This window comes from Oreochromis niloticus, linkage group LG1 (genome assembly GCF_001858045.2).
Source record: "Oreochromis niloticus isolate F11D_XX linkage group LG1, O_niloticus_UMD_NMBU, whole genome shotgun sequence".
Classification (NCBI taxonomy): domain Eukaryota; kingdom Metazoa; phylum Chordata; class Actinopteri; order Cichliformes; family Cichlidae; genus Oreochromis; species Oreochromis niloticus.
Window position 1 is genome coordinate 30,545,691 of NC_031965.2, and position 15,126 is coordinate 30,560,816.

A 15,126-nucleotide genomic window follows, 5' to 3' on the forward strand; every position below is an offset into this window, starting at 1 on the left:
TCTAGCCAGAGGTGAAAAGAAAATCTCATCTCCATCAGGCTAAATTGTGGTGGGCAGCATTATCAGTTCAAAAGACCTGAGGATTTGACAGCTCCCACTCCATGGTGATTAATTACTTCTCAACAGTGGTGGGTTCTCCTTTTTCCCTGTGTGCTGTTATAGTGGTGGTGGTGGTGGCTGGAGGCAACACATGATAAGTCCTGCCCTTATTACTGGTCGCTCTGGGAAAAAGGCTCAGGCAGCAATGGGCTAACAGGGTCCAATCACACCCCTGGTGCTGCATGGGGTAAGGGAAACTAGCATGATATTTTGTTTACTCTTTAGCACCTACTTGAAAGGTACAACTCTGAGTGTGACGTTGGGTGAAATATCCAATTCTGTTCTTCGGTCTCGCTGTCTATTCCTTCTTCCCCTCTGCTGCTTTTCCCAAGGATTATAAAGAGTTTCGATCTATGTTTAATCACTATACCAGTAACAACTACAGACTTGAGAGCTCTCTATTATCATCAGCCAAGGGGAAGAAGGACACTCATCATCAAATAGCTGATGGACAGAATTAATCACCTATGGACATCATACAGGAGAAACCATCTATTATAACCAGTGTAATCACACAAGGGACACTGCTTCAATCAACTAAGAGAGACTTCAATATAGTTAAGTACTTAGCTGTGTACATATTTGTATTACAAGCCTGTGGCAGCATTTTCAGCTGTTATTTGCATTCTGGGGTTCTCAAGGTTCTGCACACAGTCAGTCCTTGAGGTTCATGTCTCCCTGTAGGCTCCACTGTTTTGCTTGTGTGTATGAGTGGCACTTTCCCCGAGGCTGTCCCTGTTCGTGTGTGTTATCTGTGCATGCATTTTTGTGTATGTATTTCTGCTTCTGTTTCTCTGTGTGTACATGTATGCACATGTGTGTGTATGTCTAAAAAAGCCTACATTGGAAAGCTTCAATATTGGACCTGTCAGTTCTATAAGTCTCCCTGAAGGCACTGAGGTGGAGATGAGAGACAGAAAGACACATAGTAAGGCACTGTGCACACATGCCTGTCAAGCGCCTGTCCCCAGCAGTGGGCACTCAGGCCATTGTGGTGTCTTCCAGATGGACACATCTGTCTGTTTCCATGGGAATAAGCTGTTTCTGATGGAGTTTTGTTTTTGTTTTTTTCTTTGTTTATGTCTGTGATAACAGGCTGCCCAAATTTCATGATGCATGGCGTGAGAGGACAACTCTGGAACTAAGACTGATCTCTCAGATAACATGTGTTAAGATGTCATTGTTGAATTGGAGACGGATGTTCTCCATTATAATCATTTCAATTACAATAGATTTGATTTCTGTTGTAGAAGAAGAGTATGATTACCCTACAGTTCAAGCTATTGCTTCTATAATTTAATGCATGTTTATTTGTTTATTTATTTTATCAGCTGTAGCACGTCATGTATATTTGACATCCATTTTCTCCAATGGGAGCTAAGAGGATGAGTTTTGTCATTACAGACAAGCAAGCAAGGTGAACCTTTCCTAGAGTACGGACCTTTTTCTGGTACGCAGAATTGAAACAACCCCTCAGTGCTTCCCATATAATCCCTGGCATTTTGTTTTGATGCACCACAGCATGAAAATGAGAGAATATGGCAATGTTATGGCATTTGAAGTCAATATGTATTATAAAATCAATCTAGATGAAGATCTGCCCATCCCTCTAATTAGATGGGGTGACTGGAGATTGATTTTTAATTGCAAAAGTAATTACATGGAGCAGATAGCCAGTGACATTTGATTATCTAGGTGATTGATTAAAAGGCCTGGCTGCTGGGGCAGACTGTCAGCCAGCTGAATCCAGACAAAAGAGAAAATTAAAAAAGTTGTCCCGTTTGTAATCACGAATTTCAAGGGTGAAATTACAAAGCCAAACATCCCCTTAGAGAAGCCCAGCATCCTTCCACTTTGCGCCTGTCTGCCCTCCTATCTCACCCCCACCGTCACAACACCCACAAGGCAAGACCTCTGTGACACGCTAAAAAGGGGAAAACAATGATGTGAAAAATGAATTGAGGAATTGTTCTGTTACAGACAGCCTGGTGCGTAAATGACGGGTGCATATATCTGCTTAGCAGCCTTATCACATCATCATACGCGGCAAACAAAAAAGAGAGGGAGAGATACTGAAATGACAGAAAGAAGGACAGAGAAACACAGTGAAAGAAAGCTCTTATCTCTTAGACTGCTCCTTGACTCATCTTCATCTCTTGTCATCTTACTGCAATAGGTGCCTGTTAACTGGTAAGGGAATGGGACTAAATAAACAGCTGTACAACATATTTGTTTTCCTTCTTGTGCTTTGGAAAGGCAAACAAAATCATTTTTATGTCTTTTTCTTCTTCTCCACTGTCATTCTTTTGGAACAGTGACAAGGAAAAATGGTGGAGAGGGACAGCTGAGCAGTTTATGAGACTGACAAAACTGTTTAAATGGCTGTGATGGAGAGGAATAACTGACAACACCTGGAAATGAAATACCTTCTCCATTTTTGCCTTCTAAAACAAAGTTAGAAAATATATCACCTAGTGAGTAAATAATTGTCCTTTACAGACTTGTGAAGGCATATCTATGTATCAAAAAGCTACAACTGATCAACAAAGAAAATAAAATCTTGTATATGTAGTCTTATCCAATGACTAATATCATCCTACTTAGGCTTGTAAGTCCCCACTGACACACACACATCGAATAGCACATGCACATAGCAACATGTTCTCTGTTCGCAGTCCTCATAACCAGGACATCGATTTATTCCTCACCATGGATATGGCTATAAATTATGCCTGGTTAAGGTATCATTTAGCCTGGGCTGTTAAGTCATTTCTGTCATTTTAGTGGAGGGTTCACTCTTTCGCACTTTCCATGAAGGCAACATTTATGCCTTTAATTTACAACCCCTTGCCTGGAGGATACTTCTCGGCTTTATGAAGTGGTATTAGGGGGCCTATTTAGTTGTCATGGCAGAGCACTGCCCAGTGTGGCGCAGGCAGCAGAAGCCAGCCCCTGAAAAAAGGAGAGACGAGGGAGCAAAGGCAGCGATTTCAAATAAGTATCGCTGTCCTTTTAACTTAAAGAGCTCTGTAGCTTGGCAGGAGCAGCTGAGCAGAGCCTTTGAAGGGAGGGAAAAAGAGAGAAGGGAGGGGAAATGAAACAGACCCGGACCATCCCCACATATTATTCCCCCTCAGGACGTACAGAGTCTATATTGGCTGAAGCAGCACAGCCCCTGGGGTCACAGCTCCTTCTCGGGCTCTGAGAGACGCAGCATTAAGAGGGACTTTCCTCTGTCTGCCTCAGAAACAGGCCAGCGAGTGTCTGTGGATAAACCATCACACATGTGCCTCCCAGCACCAGGCCTGGTCTCTGTGGGTGAACACAAAGCAGCGGCACTTATTAAATTTCCATGAAGTTTACCAAATTTGCGGGATCAGTGGGGTGAGGCCGTTAGGGAGTCCATGCCACTGCCTGCAGCTTCTCTCTGCCACCAAAACCCAGTGTGGTTGCAGGCCATTCTCCTCCCACCCCATCTCTACCTCCCCCCTGCGTCGCTCTTTCCCAGCTTAATACTAGAAGGAGATTTCTATTGACTGGGTCTGATACAGTACAAAACTTACTGCCCATATCCTACAGGGACACCAGAGGGCCTGGTTGTAGCAGACAAAAAATAACAGTATAAAAGCAAATAGATATGCAATGATGAAAACATGGCTTGTGATTTGCTGCATATGAGTAAATTTTATTCACACCAAAGGCAAATTCAAACACTTTGACACATAATACACGTGTCCAGGGTTAGAATTCTGTCAGAAAAAACTGTCATGCTTGCATATATAGTGAACATAATCTAAAAAGATTATTTTTTGAAGGATGTACTAACTTTATTCAGTGAGAAATGGGAACAAAGTTATATCCAAACCAAGAAATTTAGGTAGATTATCCCAAACATGTCACGGGCAGTAAATGCTCACAGCATGCTGTTCATTGGGGCAAACACATTTCCAGATGTGAAGCCAGTTACTTAAATGCCGGGTTAAGAGCGCATACACAGACTTTATCCTTCTCACATTTGTCTAAATAAGTTTGGATGTTATTGGCTCAACTGAAAAATGTTTAATATAAAAATAAAATTTAATAAGACTCTGAGTGTATTATATGTATGTCATTCCATCATTATAATTAAGCTTTAGCTTCTTAGTCCTTACAGAGTTGTTTTGTAACATCTTGCAGTCAATTTATTGTGAAACTGATATCTTTTATGGTGTGGTTGTATGTGTTAAACATATTGCTGTGACACTGGTTTGTTATGCTTTTGTTATGATTAAAGTATGAAACCTTATTTTCATGAAAAGAGAAGGAAAAATGCCTGATCATTCCAGTCTAAATCAAACTCCCTCCATCCATTCATCACTTATTCTGTTATCCAGATCCAGGTTGTAGGGGCAGTCTAAACAGAGACGTCCCTCTCCTTGGCCACTTCCTCCTCTTCCAAGGAGAAACACCAAGGAGAGATGCACCCAGGAGTTCCCAAGCCAGCCAATCCAAATGATTTCTCTTGCATGTCCTGGGTATGCCCCAGGGCCTCCTCCTGCTAGGACATGCCGAAACACCTCATCTAGGAGATGTCATCTTAGTCAGATGCCCAAACCACTTCAGCTTGCTCCTTTTGATGTGGTAAGTAGTCATTATATTCTGAGCCCTTACCAAATACTGAGCTCCTCACCTTATCTCTATCTCTGCTCTTCACAGATGATACAGATGATGTGGTTCTTTTGGCTTCATTAGGCAGTGACCTCCAGCTTACACTAAAGCACCTTTGCAGCCAACTGTGGCTGGTTTGAGCATTAGTACCTGCAAGTCTGAGAACATGGTCAGATGGAACAGGTGCTCTCTCTATCTCAGGGAGGAGTCGGAGTCCCAAGTGGAGTAATTCAAGTATCTCGGGATATTGTTCATGGGTGAGGGGAGAGGTGACCGGAAGATCAGAGTTGGCAAAAGTACAGAAATTCTGTACTTTAGAAGTACAAATACTACTGTTAAAATAAAAGTTGAACTATGATTCTACTTCTTTACTCAAGTAAAATTAATAAAGTTCAGCCTCTGAAATCTACTTAAAGTAAGAAAGTAAAAAGTATCTCTTTGGAGGATTTTTCTATTTTTGTGCAACGCTGAACCTTGTGCTGTATTAACATAATGATAAAGTAATATCAGCAGCTAAAAATCATATGAATCTCTGCTGCACTGTATGTAACCTAACTCTGACCATGAAACCACAGCCACTGTCCACCAGTCACACATGCTGTGCTTTACTTTAACTCCTTCACAGTACAGCAATCTAACCTGTTTATCCTGCACTCATCTGTACAATATTTTCATGTAGCCTTTAAATAGCAGTTAGTGTTAGTGTTAGTTTCACAATATAAAAAACATAATGTCACGTGTACAACCCAATTTCTGATTTAAAAACATGGGGACTTACATGCAAGCTTTACATTTCCAGTTTATGAAATCCCACTGAGTAGTCCTTACATTAATTCTAACCTCTCTTCTTCCTCTCCTGCCCTGACTTTCTTATCTTCCTCCATCTCTGAGTGAAGTTAGCTCTCTTTCTTTTCTCTCCATGTGAAATACAGCAGCTGAACCTTTAGCTAGCAACACACTGTGTGACAAACTGCACACAAACAGTTTGTGTGTTTGCTGATGTTTGTTGAACTGATAGAAATGTTGCATTTGAAATGACCTGCCATTTAAAAAATATTACTCCCTTTATGCTCGCTCCTCTTCAGTGGGGCTAGCTAGATGCTGAAGTGCCGCAACCACAACTTACACCTGCAGTAGTTCTGGTGTTGTGGTAAAAAACAAAAAACAAAAAACAAAACAAAAAAACCCCCACCATCCCACTTTTAACTTTGGCACGTCATCTCTTTTTAAAGAGATACTTAAAGAATAAAGTACAGATATTTGTTTAAAAATGTAGGGTTAAAAGTAAAAATTAGTCAGAAAACAACAATTTTGTTACTTCCCACCTCTGCGGAAGATTGACATATGGATTGGTGTGGCATCTGCTATAATATGTATGCTGTACTGGTCTGTTGTGGTGAGGAGAGAGCTCAGTGTGAAAGCAAAACTGAAAGCTAAACTGTCAGGTTACCAGTCCACGTTCCTACCCTTGAGGCCAATTGCCTGGGGACATGAGCTCCTAATCAAACTGTAGCAACTAATCAAACTGAAAATGTGTACATTTAATCTCTCAGACAATTATTTCTAGTAGAAGGGAAAACCAAAAGTACATAAATTGGATTTTTTTTTACCCATTTCATTAGTGGAATTTTTGGCATTTTCTTCAAAAAAAATCAGTCTTCATCACAGAATATGAAACTAAATGATGTCCTAAAATTATATTCATTTGTATTTATTGCAGAAATCTCCTGTTTCAAAGATTTTTACATAACTAAACAATCAGAAGTTATTAGTATAGAATTATAATTTTGAGTTCATTGATTTGAAAAAAGCACATGGCAAACACAGTGCAGGCACCAGGCTTACACTTAAATATCACTTTACATTCTGTTACAAGGACAGCTCGCTGCATGGAAAAAGTGTGTACGTGCCCAGGATCCAAGACCCAAATGGAATATCTGGCCTTAATATGTATATCAGTTTTTTGCTATACAGTATTTTTGCTTTGGAATTGGAATTTTGAAAATGTGGTATGATTATAAAGTTGTTTGAATGTTTTGTAAATTATCTGATTAAATCACCTCATAATAATGCATGCTATAACTGTCATCTGTCAATGATTCCTGAATATTTTTTTATCGTGCATGCCATCAGTGTTGGGTATAACGTGTTCCAAAGTTACCCACTACTGTCATTACATAACTTTTTTTTCCTTCTGTGCAGAGAGCAAGGAGGAGGAAAACAGCAAGCAGTCTAACAGCTTTTGAGAAGTGGCGATGTGGACATTATTTTTATTTTTATTGGGCAAAAGGACAAGCGTGTGATGGTGGAATGCAAACTGTATTTAGGACACTAATAGCTGCATATTGCTGCTAATGCAACTTCAGCTCTCAGCAAGCATCTGCACAGACAGGATGCTAGGAGAAAACCAGCCAAGAGCCAAGAACCCAGAATTATTATAAAGCTGAGTGACTACTGACCCAGGCCAAACTTAAACAGGTAAAGTCATTGATGTGTAGTGAGGCTTGCAACATTGTAGCCTCCATTTCTACCTGTACATATTTCTATACTAGCTTTAAAGTAAGACACTTTAAAGCTACTATAGAAAGCTACTAGGCTGTTGTTCAAGTTTCCTTTGAGCTGTCAGTTTTGTGTTTATACAGAAAAGCTAAAAGATTGTATGTATGCCATCATTAATACAGGGATTTGTGTTGGTGCAGTAGCCTCAGGTTTTTATTGTTAACTTGTAATTACATGACAGGGCATTTCAGGTGATTTTACAGAGAAACACAAAAGAAATGCAATGAGAAGTGTAAGAATTTGCTTTCTTCAGTGAATAATTAAGTAACATACTCGATTACTTTTTGGAAAAGTAACAAGTAATGTGCAAGACATTACTTTTTTGGAGTAACTACCCTAACACTCCATGGCGTTTATAGAGTATAACATGACAGTCGATCTAGGTTAACTCAGCATGTCTGAGTAACAGATAGAAGCAAAAATGGCACATGAAATAAAAACTTTGCGTGCTTTCAAAGGCACATGCAGTGTCTAATCTTGCATAAACAGTTATATGAGCTAATGGCAATTATGTGTCCGGGGCCTGTGGTCAGGATAATTAAACCATGTTTACTTATTTTTGTATATCCTTGCAACCAGTAGCGATTTTCACACATATGTCCATGTGAACAAGAAAGTTTTCACATGACTCTGTGTATACCTGTGAAAAACTAAGTGCACGCTTACAAATTAAGAGCGGGTGAAATGGCAGCCAGGTGTCGCTAATTAAATGCACTTGATTAAAAGGTAAGTATCAAGGTGTTGCAATGACCCAGTAGAAGTCCACACTTCCACCCACTTAAAATGTAGGGAGCTGGCAGGTTAAACACAATTTAATGTCTGATGTTTAATATACTGCACAGCTGTGTCACCACCCGATCTCTCCTATAGCTCATTCAGAGCCACAGCGCATGTGTGAAAGTGGCTTTTTAAAAAAAATCCAATTGAATGTCAAGGAAGGCATTGATTGCTTAAGAAAATTCTTCAGGTCATATAACACCTAAAAAAATATTTTGTCTAGTTTTTAGACAAGGGACAACAATTTATATTACTCACGGCACATACAAAGCAGGTTTACCAAATGAAACTGCATAAAGTGAGGATGTGGTCATTGTAGTGTCAGCTGTAGACAGTTAGTTACAACAAGTGGGAGCTATATACAAATGCTTTGCTTGTGTGTGCATAAATCACAGTTTATTCTGATGTTGTTGTGTCTTTTATGTTCTAGTCTAAACCAAGACCAAATTCCTAGGTTCTGTTGCCATTTACAGTCCAGCTTCTATGTGATTCAGTATACCACTTTGGCTCTACAATGAAAAGATATACACAAACAGCATTCTATGATTGTAGGTCAGAATAAAACAGACCATAACATTTTCCACTAGCAGATCAGTGCTGAGCTGTGGCCATCATAGGTTAAACATCTGTGTTTATTTAACCAACTCTTTCACTATTATTGCTCAGGAATTTTAGTCACAGTTGTACACTTTGTGCTTTTGTATCAAATAAATAAATTACTAGTTGGGAAGAGACTGCTTAGCAAAAAAGCAAACAAACAAATAAACACAAATTTGCTCATCATGAATCAAGGACATTTTCTGGTTACTTTATATCTCCTAGTACAGTTTTTTTTTTTTTTTTTTGAAAAAAGAACAAATGTAGTCATTTGTGACCTTAAAGAATGCCTTGGCTTGGCCTGTTAGATCTTGATGGAGATGAGGTCTACAACAGTGTCCCATTAGCTCTATCTTTTCTCTGCCCTCCCTCTCTGGGTGATGTTGGCTGTGCTCCAAATTGACTGGTTTTGATCTCTATGATAAAGTCTGGCCCAGTGATGGGCCTAATGACATCTGCACTGTCCGTCTGTGCTCCCAGACAAATACAACCCAGGAAGGGTCTTCTGCTCCTTATCAATCAATTACATTTGGCTTTGTCAGATTAATTGCATGCTTTGTTTGCTGTAGCTAGGAACCAGGATAGATTATAGATGGGGTTTGGGCAGGACGCCTGTGTGGCTGTTGGTAGGTAGCTTGTTACCCTTTACTCTTGTTACTCTTGTCCACTTGTGTGTGTTTGGTTGGGGAGGGGGATAAAGAATTATCAGTAAGATGCAGAATTATCAATTGTGTCATATACAAGTGAATGCACCTTCTTTGCTTATGAAAGGCTGGATTAATTATGTAATGTTCAGCTCACTGTGGCTAATAGCTGATAATGATGTGTGAGAGGTGTGTCAGACTGGAGAGCATACTGGACTGCCAAGTGCTGTTGGACCCAGGTCAGGCTGTGTTCATCTTACTAATGAGATGTCACATGGAGAAGATGGAGTGACCAGAGTGACTAAGCATCATTACAAACTACTTCCCCTCCCCCAGCTTTGAATTGTGCAAACAGCCCCGAATTCAGAGAGGAGCTTGTGTAGCTGGCCAACTGACGACATCACTCTAAGGGTTCATTTTTCAGATGGGTATTTGGCTGTAGAGAGACAACTAGGTCCGGTTTGGCTCAGCAGCTATGTTATTTGCAGTGCAGAGGAGCTAAACATGAGCCTGTGGTGCTTATTAGTCCAGTGACTGCAGTCAGTGATCCAGTGTCCCATCTACTCTTTAGCTCCACTCTGAGGAGATGGGTTGAGGTTAAATCAACACTTGTCTCCTCCTTCTGAACATCTAAATCTGCAGTGGAGAAAAGTAAGATATTGCTCCTCCCTTTATCCACCCCCTCAGGCTAGCCTCACTTCTCTTAAGTTCTCTGCTGTACTGCCAGTGGGTCAGGTTGATCCCCCCGTCATTGAAACTCATTCGGGGGGCATTAAAGTGTAAACCAGATGAAAAAACAAAGGGCTTAGGCAAATCAGATGGCTCAAACAACAACAACAAACGCACACTCTGTAATCTGCTTAGGGAAATTAATGAGGGGGAGCCCCTTGGCCAAGGTGGATAATGATCCTGGACCACGGGGATGAGAGGCTGCAGTGGATCAGGCAGAAGGTGAGAACGGGAAGGGGGGATTATAGACGGACTCCCACCAGAATCAAACAGGACTCTGCCAAAGGGATCCCACCCCTCCTATGCCCAACTTCAAAAACTCCAGCCTAAGCTGGAAGTAGGTGTCTGTAATCCCCTCTGTGGCTGTAGATCTATGCGGCCGACTCAGACCCAGCTTTCATCCTGCAGCTTGTTCGGCATGCTCTCCCTCCCTGTCCTGGGAACGTAAACTTTTGCACTGTGGCCCCCTTACAGATCGCAGGGATCCGCTGGCTCATTACCTCTTCATTAGCGTGCTGCATCTTTGGCTACCAAGAGGATCAAGGCTATAGATAGAGTCAGGCTGCACAGACTGCTTGTAGGGGCCAGAGACCTGGACACGGGAGCCAGATGGACAAGTGCATGCTACTGGAAACACGAGTTAGCAACTTATACATCTTTGCACCGTTCAAAGATTCCATGTAACCTGTCAATAAAACACATTTTAAAGAACCCAATTGTCCTTAGCAGTGTCACGCAGTACAATGCTTCAATAGATCCCACAAAAAATACCCCTTGATTGTCATTATACCTGTTTATTTCTCCTACATGGTTGTCTGATCTGATCATCTCAAATATGTGGAAGGATTTTTCTTAAATGTATATATACTCCCCTATTTATTAGGTTCTTAGAAACAGTGTCAGAACTGTCACTTACATCTTCTCAATATGTTTGAGATACCTTTGAAATGTGATTTCAGATTGAATTTATCTGCCTGTGCTTTTCTTTCTTGCAATTCATAGAACGCAGAATGATTTAAAGGGAGGTGTGGAATTGAGAAAATAAGCAGGCTTTGTAGTGCTTAATGGGGCCCAAAGCTCACTGTTATAGCCCTCCCCTGCATCCAAAGCAGCCACAGGCAGGAACCAAGCCCCATGAAGCCAAGTCTCATCAACCACTCTGCCATCCTCTGGTGTGATGGTGGCAATACACACACACACACATGCACGCACTTGCAGACACACACACACGTATGTGCATGTGCATGCTCCATCTGCCTGTCAATTTGCTGCTGGAACACGTGAATTTCCCCAATGAGGGACAATAAAGAATATTTCTATTTCTATTCTATTTTCTTCTATTATACCAGCAAAGTGGATCCAGAATTATTTTGAACTTGTCACTTTTCTAAATTTATCAGAGAGAAATATCTTGTTTTATATATGTAGACTGTTACCGTCTAAGTTATTCAGTGCCTTATCTGACAGTCATTTCTAGGCCCATGCATGCAGCATGGCTCCACGTGGTTATGGTCAAGTGTAAGAGCTTGACCTCTCTGTAGGACAACAGAGTGACTTTCATTAGAGCACCCAATGGTTGCCTCCCACTCTTCTCATGCGTAGAGTAAACACTGTGTCTGCACCTCAAGTTGAGAGTAATAGTGGATTTATGCTTCTGCGTTAAATCGACACCTAATGTAAGTGGCCACTTGCACTGACTATGTTGCAGACTCTACATAGATTCAGTGCAGAAGTATAAATTAAGAGTTTGTAAAATGCAGTAATAATCACTAAGTTTATATATTGATTATTGATGATATAAACATCAATATCAAAGTTATCGAAACATCAAAGTTACATAGTGAAAAATGCAAGATTCACCTTTTTAGCGTTTTAAGACTTGTATGAACTAGCAAGTGTCCCACTGAACTTTAACTATGTGTATCAGATACCATCCAAACTTTGCAAAATTGGACAGTTTGTTAACAAATATATTTGTGTCTAAAAGCTAAGGTCACATTTCAGCTTTATTCCTCCGGGTCTGATCTGACTTATATCTGCTGAAATAGATTTTAGGTCTACCAGTGTGGGTCAAACCATGTAAAAATGTTTTATGGAAACTTAAAACTATGAAACTGTACATGCCAAATCTATTTGTACTTTTTATGGGACAGTGCTGACAGAGTTCAAGGGGGACCTGTCTGTGATCCCACCACATTCGCCCAGGTTCCTGCAGAGACAGGCTTTTTCAGAGCAAGACTGAATGTCTTTGAAGGATCATAGGGAGTCTCAAAATAGTGAAACAGTAAAACAGCATAGGGGAGGTAAAATATGATGCACGTGAGCAAAAGAAGTCAGAGTTCAGAAGGTGCCTTGGCATAGACATGAGATCTGAACTGACTAGCATGGTGGTACAATGGTTAGGTCCCTGATTCCAAACCTGGCTGCCTTTCTGTGTAAAGTTGTTGTCCTTGGGCCTGCATGGGTTTCCTTTGGGGACTCTGGCTTTCTCCAAAAGTCCAAAGACATGCATATTAGGTTAACTGGTGATTCTAAATTGGTCATGAATGTGAAGTAGATAAAGTGTTTTAAGTGTTCAGAATAAAGCATATGAATGTATTGTTAAAGTATGAATTGCAGTTAAAAGCACTTCTATAAGAGTATTACATAAAGTACAGTACTTTTGCCACTGCAAGCACAAACACTTGCAATGTAATATAAAATAAAGAAATCAAAATGAATTCATTCTAAGCTAACTGAGAGCAAAACAGGTCATACAATCATATAATAAGATCATAAGAGGGTATTGTGGCTGTTAGATTTTCATGTCTTAGGTAAAACAGAACATGGTGTTACATGTTTTTCTTATAAACAAGTGTTAGTGTTACGTTTTTTTCATTAACAAGTGGTGTAAATCCTGAAAAAATGCTCTGCTTTCTAAAATGTTATGCACCCTGATTATTAATATTATACTTTAAATTATAAAAGCACTGGATGAGTTTTGCTTACTTACCAAAGCTAATGGGACACTATACTGCAAATATTTAGGCATACAAGAAGAATAAGAATGCCATGTGTGTTATTTTAAAGGCTGAGGCTAATTCCAGCTTATGCAGATATACCACCCCAAGTACTAACCTAATCATTTTGACCACAACATATCCAGAAATTGAAAATTACATCCACAGTTTATATTTGGTATTTCTGTTAAGGAGAACACATGATTTCTACCAATCAGTGAACCCTATAGTCTGATGAGCTAGCCTCTGGGGTAATGGCAAATGTTTTGGGGCATCTGGTGGCCTGTGGTGTAACTGTCAAGAAGAAGGGGGAGGCAACACTTCTTTCTACTTTAGCTTGACATAACCCCAAACTTTTTTCTTTTTTTATCTTACATTGATCTCATTGGTTGTCCCTAATTCAGAGCTTCATGAAGACATATGGGCCTAAAGAGAAGTTGATGGGGTTGCCACCGCCTTGCTTGTCATCCAGAATTTTGCCTGCCTTAATCCCTGCTTTAATTTACTCCACTCTACACAGCAAGAAGTGACTAACACTGTCCTCAGGGGGCCTTTCCCTTATACCACGGGTGACAAGGAATATGCAAAGGCACAATTTCTCACCAGGAACAGTGACAGAGAGCAGTTACACTGGGGAGCACACCTCCCGTTTCGGAGCATCTTTTAATGTCACTCATAAGAGCACTCTGCAGTTGCAAACTATTCTTCAGAGAGCCCTTTATTACCATGTTGATCCGAGGGGTCGTTAGGTGAAGATTGTTTGGTGCAGAGGATGCAACTATTGATTTGCTGAGCGATAGACTTTGGTGGAAAGTTTGTGACAGTGCAAAAAGTCCATAGAGACTATTTTTTCAGAGACAATCTAAACTGTTTTCAGCCTCTTTATCCTTTTCTCCTGCCTTATTTTTCCCACTAGTCTAATTTTCCACTGGAATGCCGGGTGAGAGAGAGGCCGTTGACGGGCACAAGTAATTGCTATCAGTCTGTCATTAGGTTCTCTATCTTGCTCCCTCCCCCTTTTTTCTCTGTCTCCCTACACAGGCCTGTGCTCAGCATTGCTTACAAATAAGACACTTAGGAGACGAGTGGAATTTGCTCCCCAAAAGCTGTGATGTATTGGATTTTTTACGGTCAGAGCAGCTCCTCCAACTGCCTTTTCATTCTCTGTTGTCCTGAGAACCATTTTCTCTGTGTCTGCAATATTCACCCTCTCTCCCACTCTGTCCTCTCCTCTCCGCCTTTCAGGGTATCATTTGCAATTTAATGCTTACCTGGGGTGAGCCTTGACAATAGCTTCCACCATGAAATGGTCCAGGCCCTGCCTGCATGCCTAATGAGGTTGATGTTGAGCTATTTAGGTCATTGTCCCTTTACAATATCTACTTAATGCAACTCCATGGGAGTGGATTGTTGGAACGGTTAAAGATTCTATTAAGTCTTTACAAAAGCTATTCCATTCCGCTGTCCACCACATACTACTGGGGCACTGCTCTACTTCACTTTTGCTTTGTGAGAGGATGTTGCAACAAAGCAAAGCAAGGTGGTGCAATGTTAGTCTTGAGGGTCACTCGACTAATATCGCTTGAATATTGGGAAGTGTTTTTGGAGGTGAAAAGGCAAACATCCAGTCAGTCAGCAGCCTATTTAGTAACATATGAAATCTGGATTGAGCTGGCAAATTCATATTAATCATCGCACAAAATGATCTGCCAAAACAGACGGCCAACACCAACTATTAATCAGAGCAGAACCCGTGACAGCCTTTGGAATCGAAAGGGAAGGAGTCAGAGGGGGGGCCTCTTTGAGAGAGTACTTGATATGAAAACTGTGTTGTTGTGCTTTGTACCAGCCTGTGGGAGTTTTTAAACAAGCCCATATGGTGGTAGCCACCAGCTTTGGAGAAGGTGGGTGGGTTGGGGGGGTTAGCCAGGGCCAGGATTTCACACAGTCAGTATTGAGTGGGATTGAGGAGGCGAGCTCTTAAGCTGTCTTTTCAGGCACAGCAAAAGCCCTCCATCTGGCCTCCTCTAAAACTCAGGGCGAGTTTACTCAGCTCCCTGTTGGCTGATTGGGCC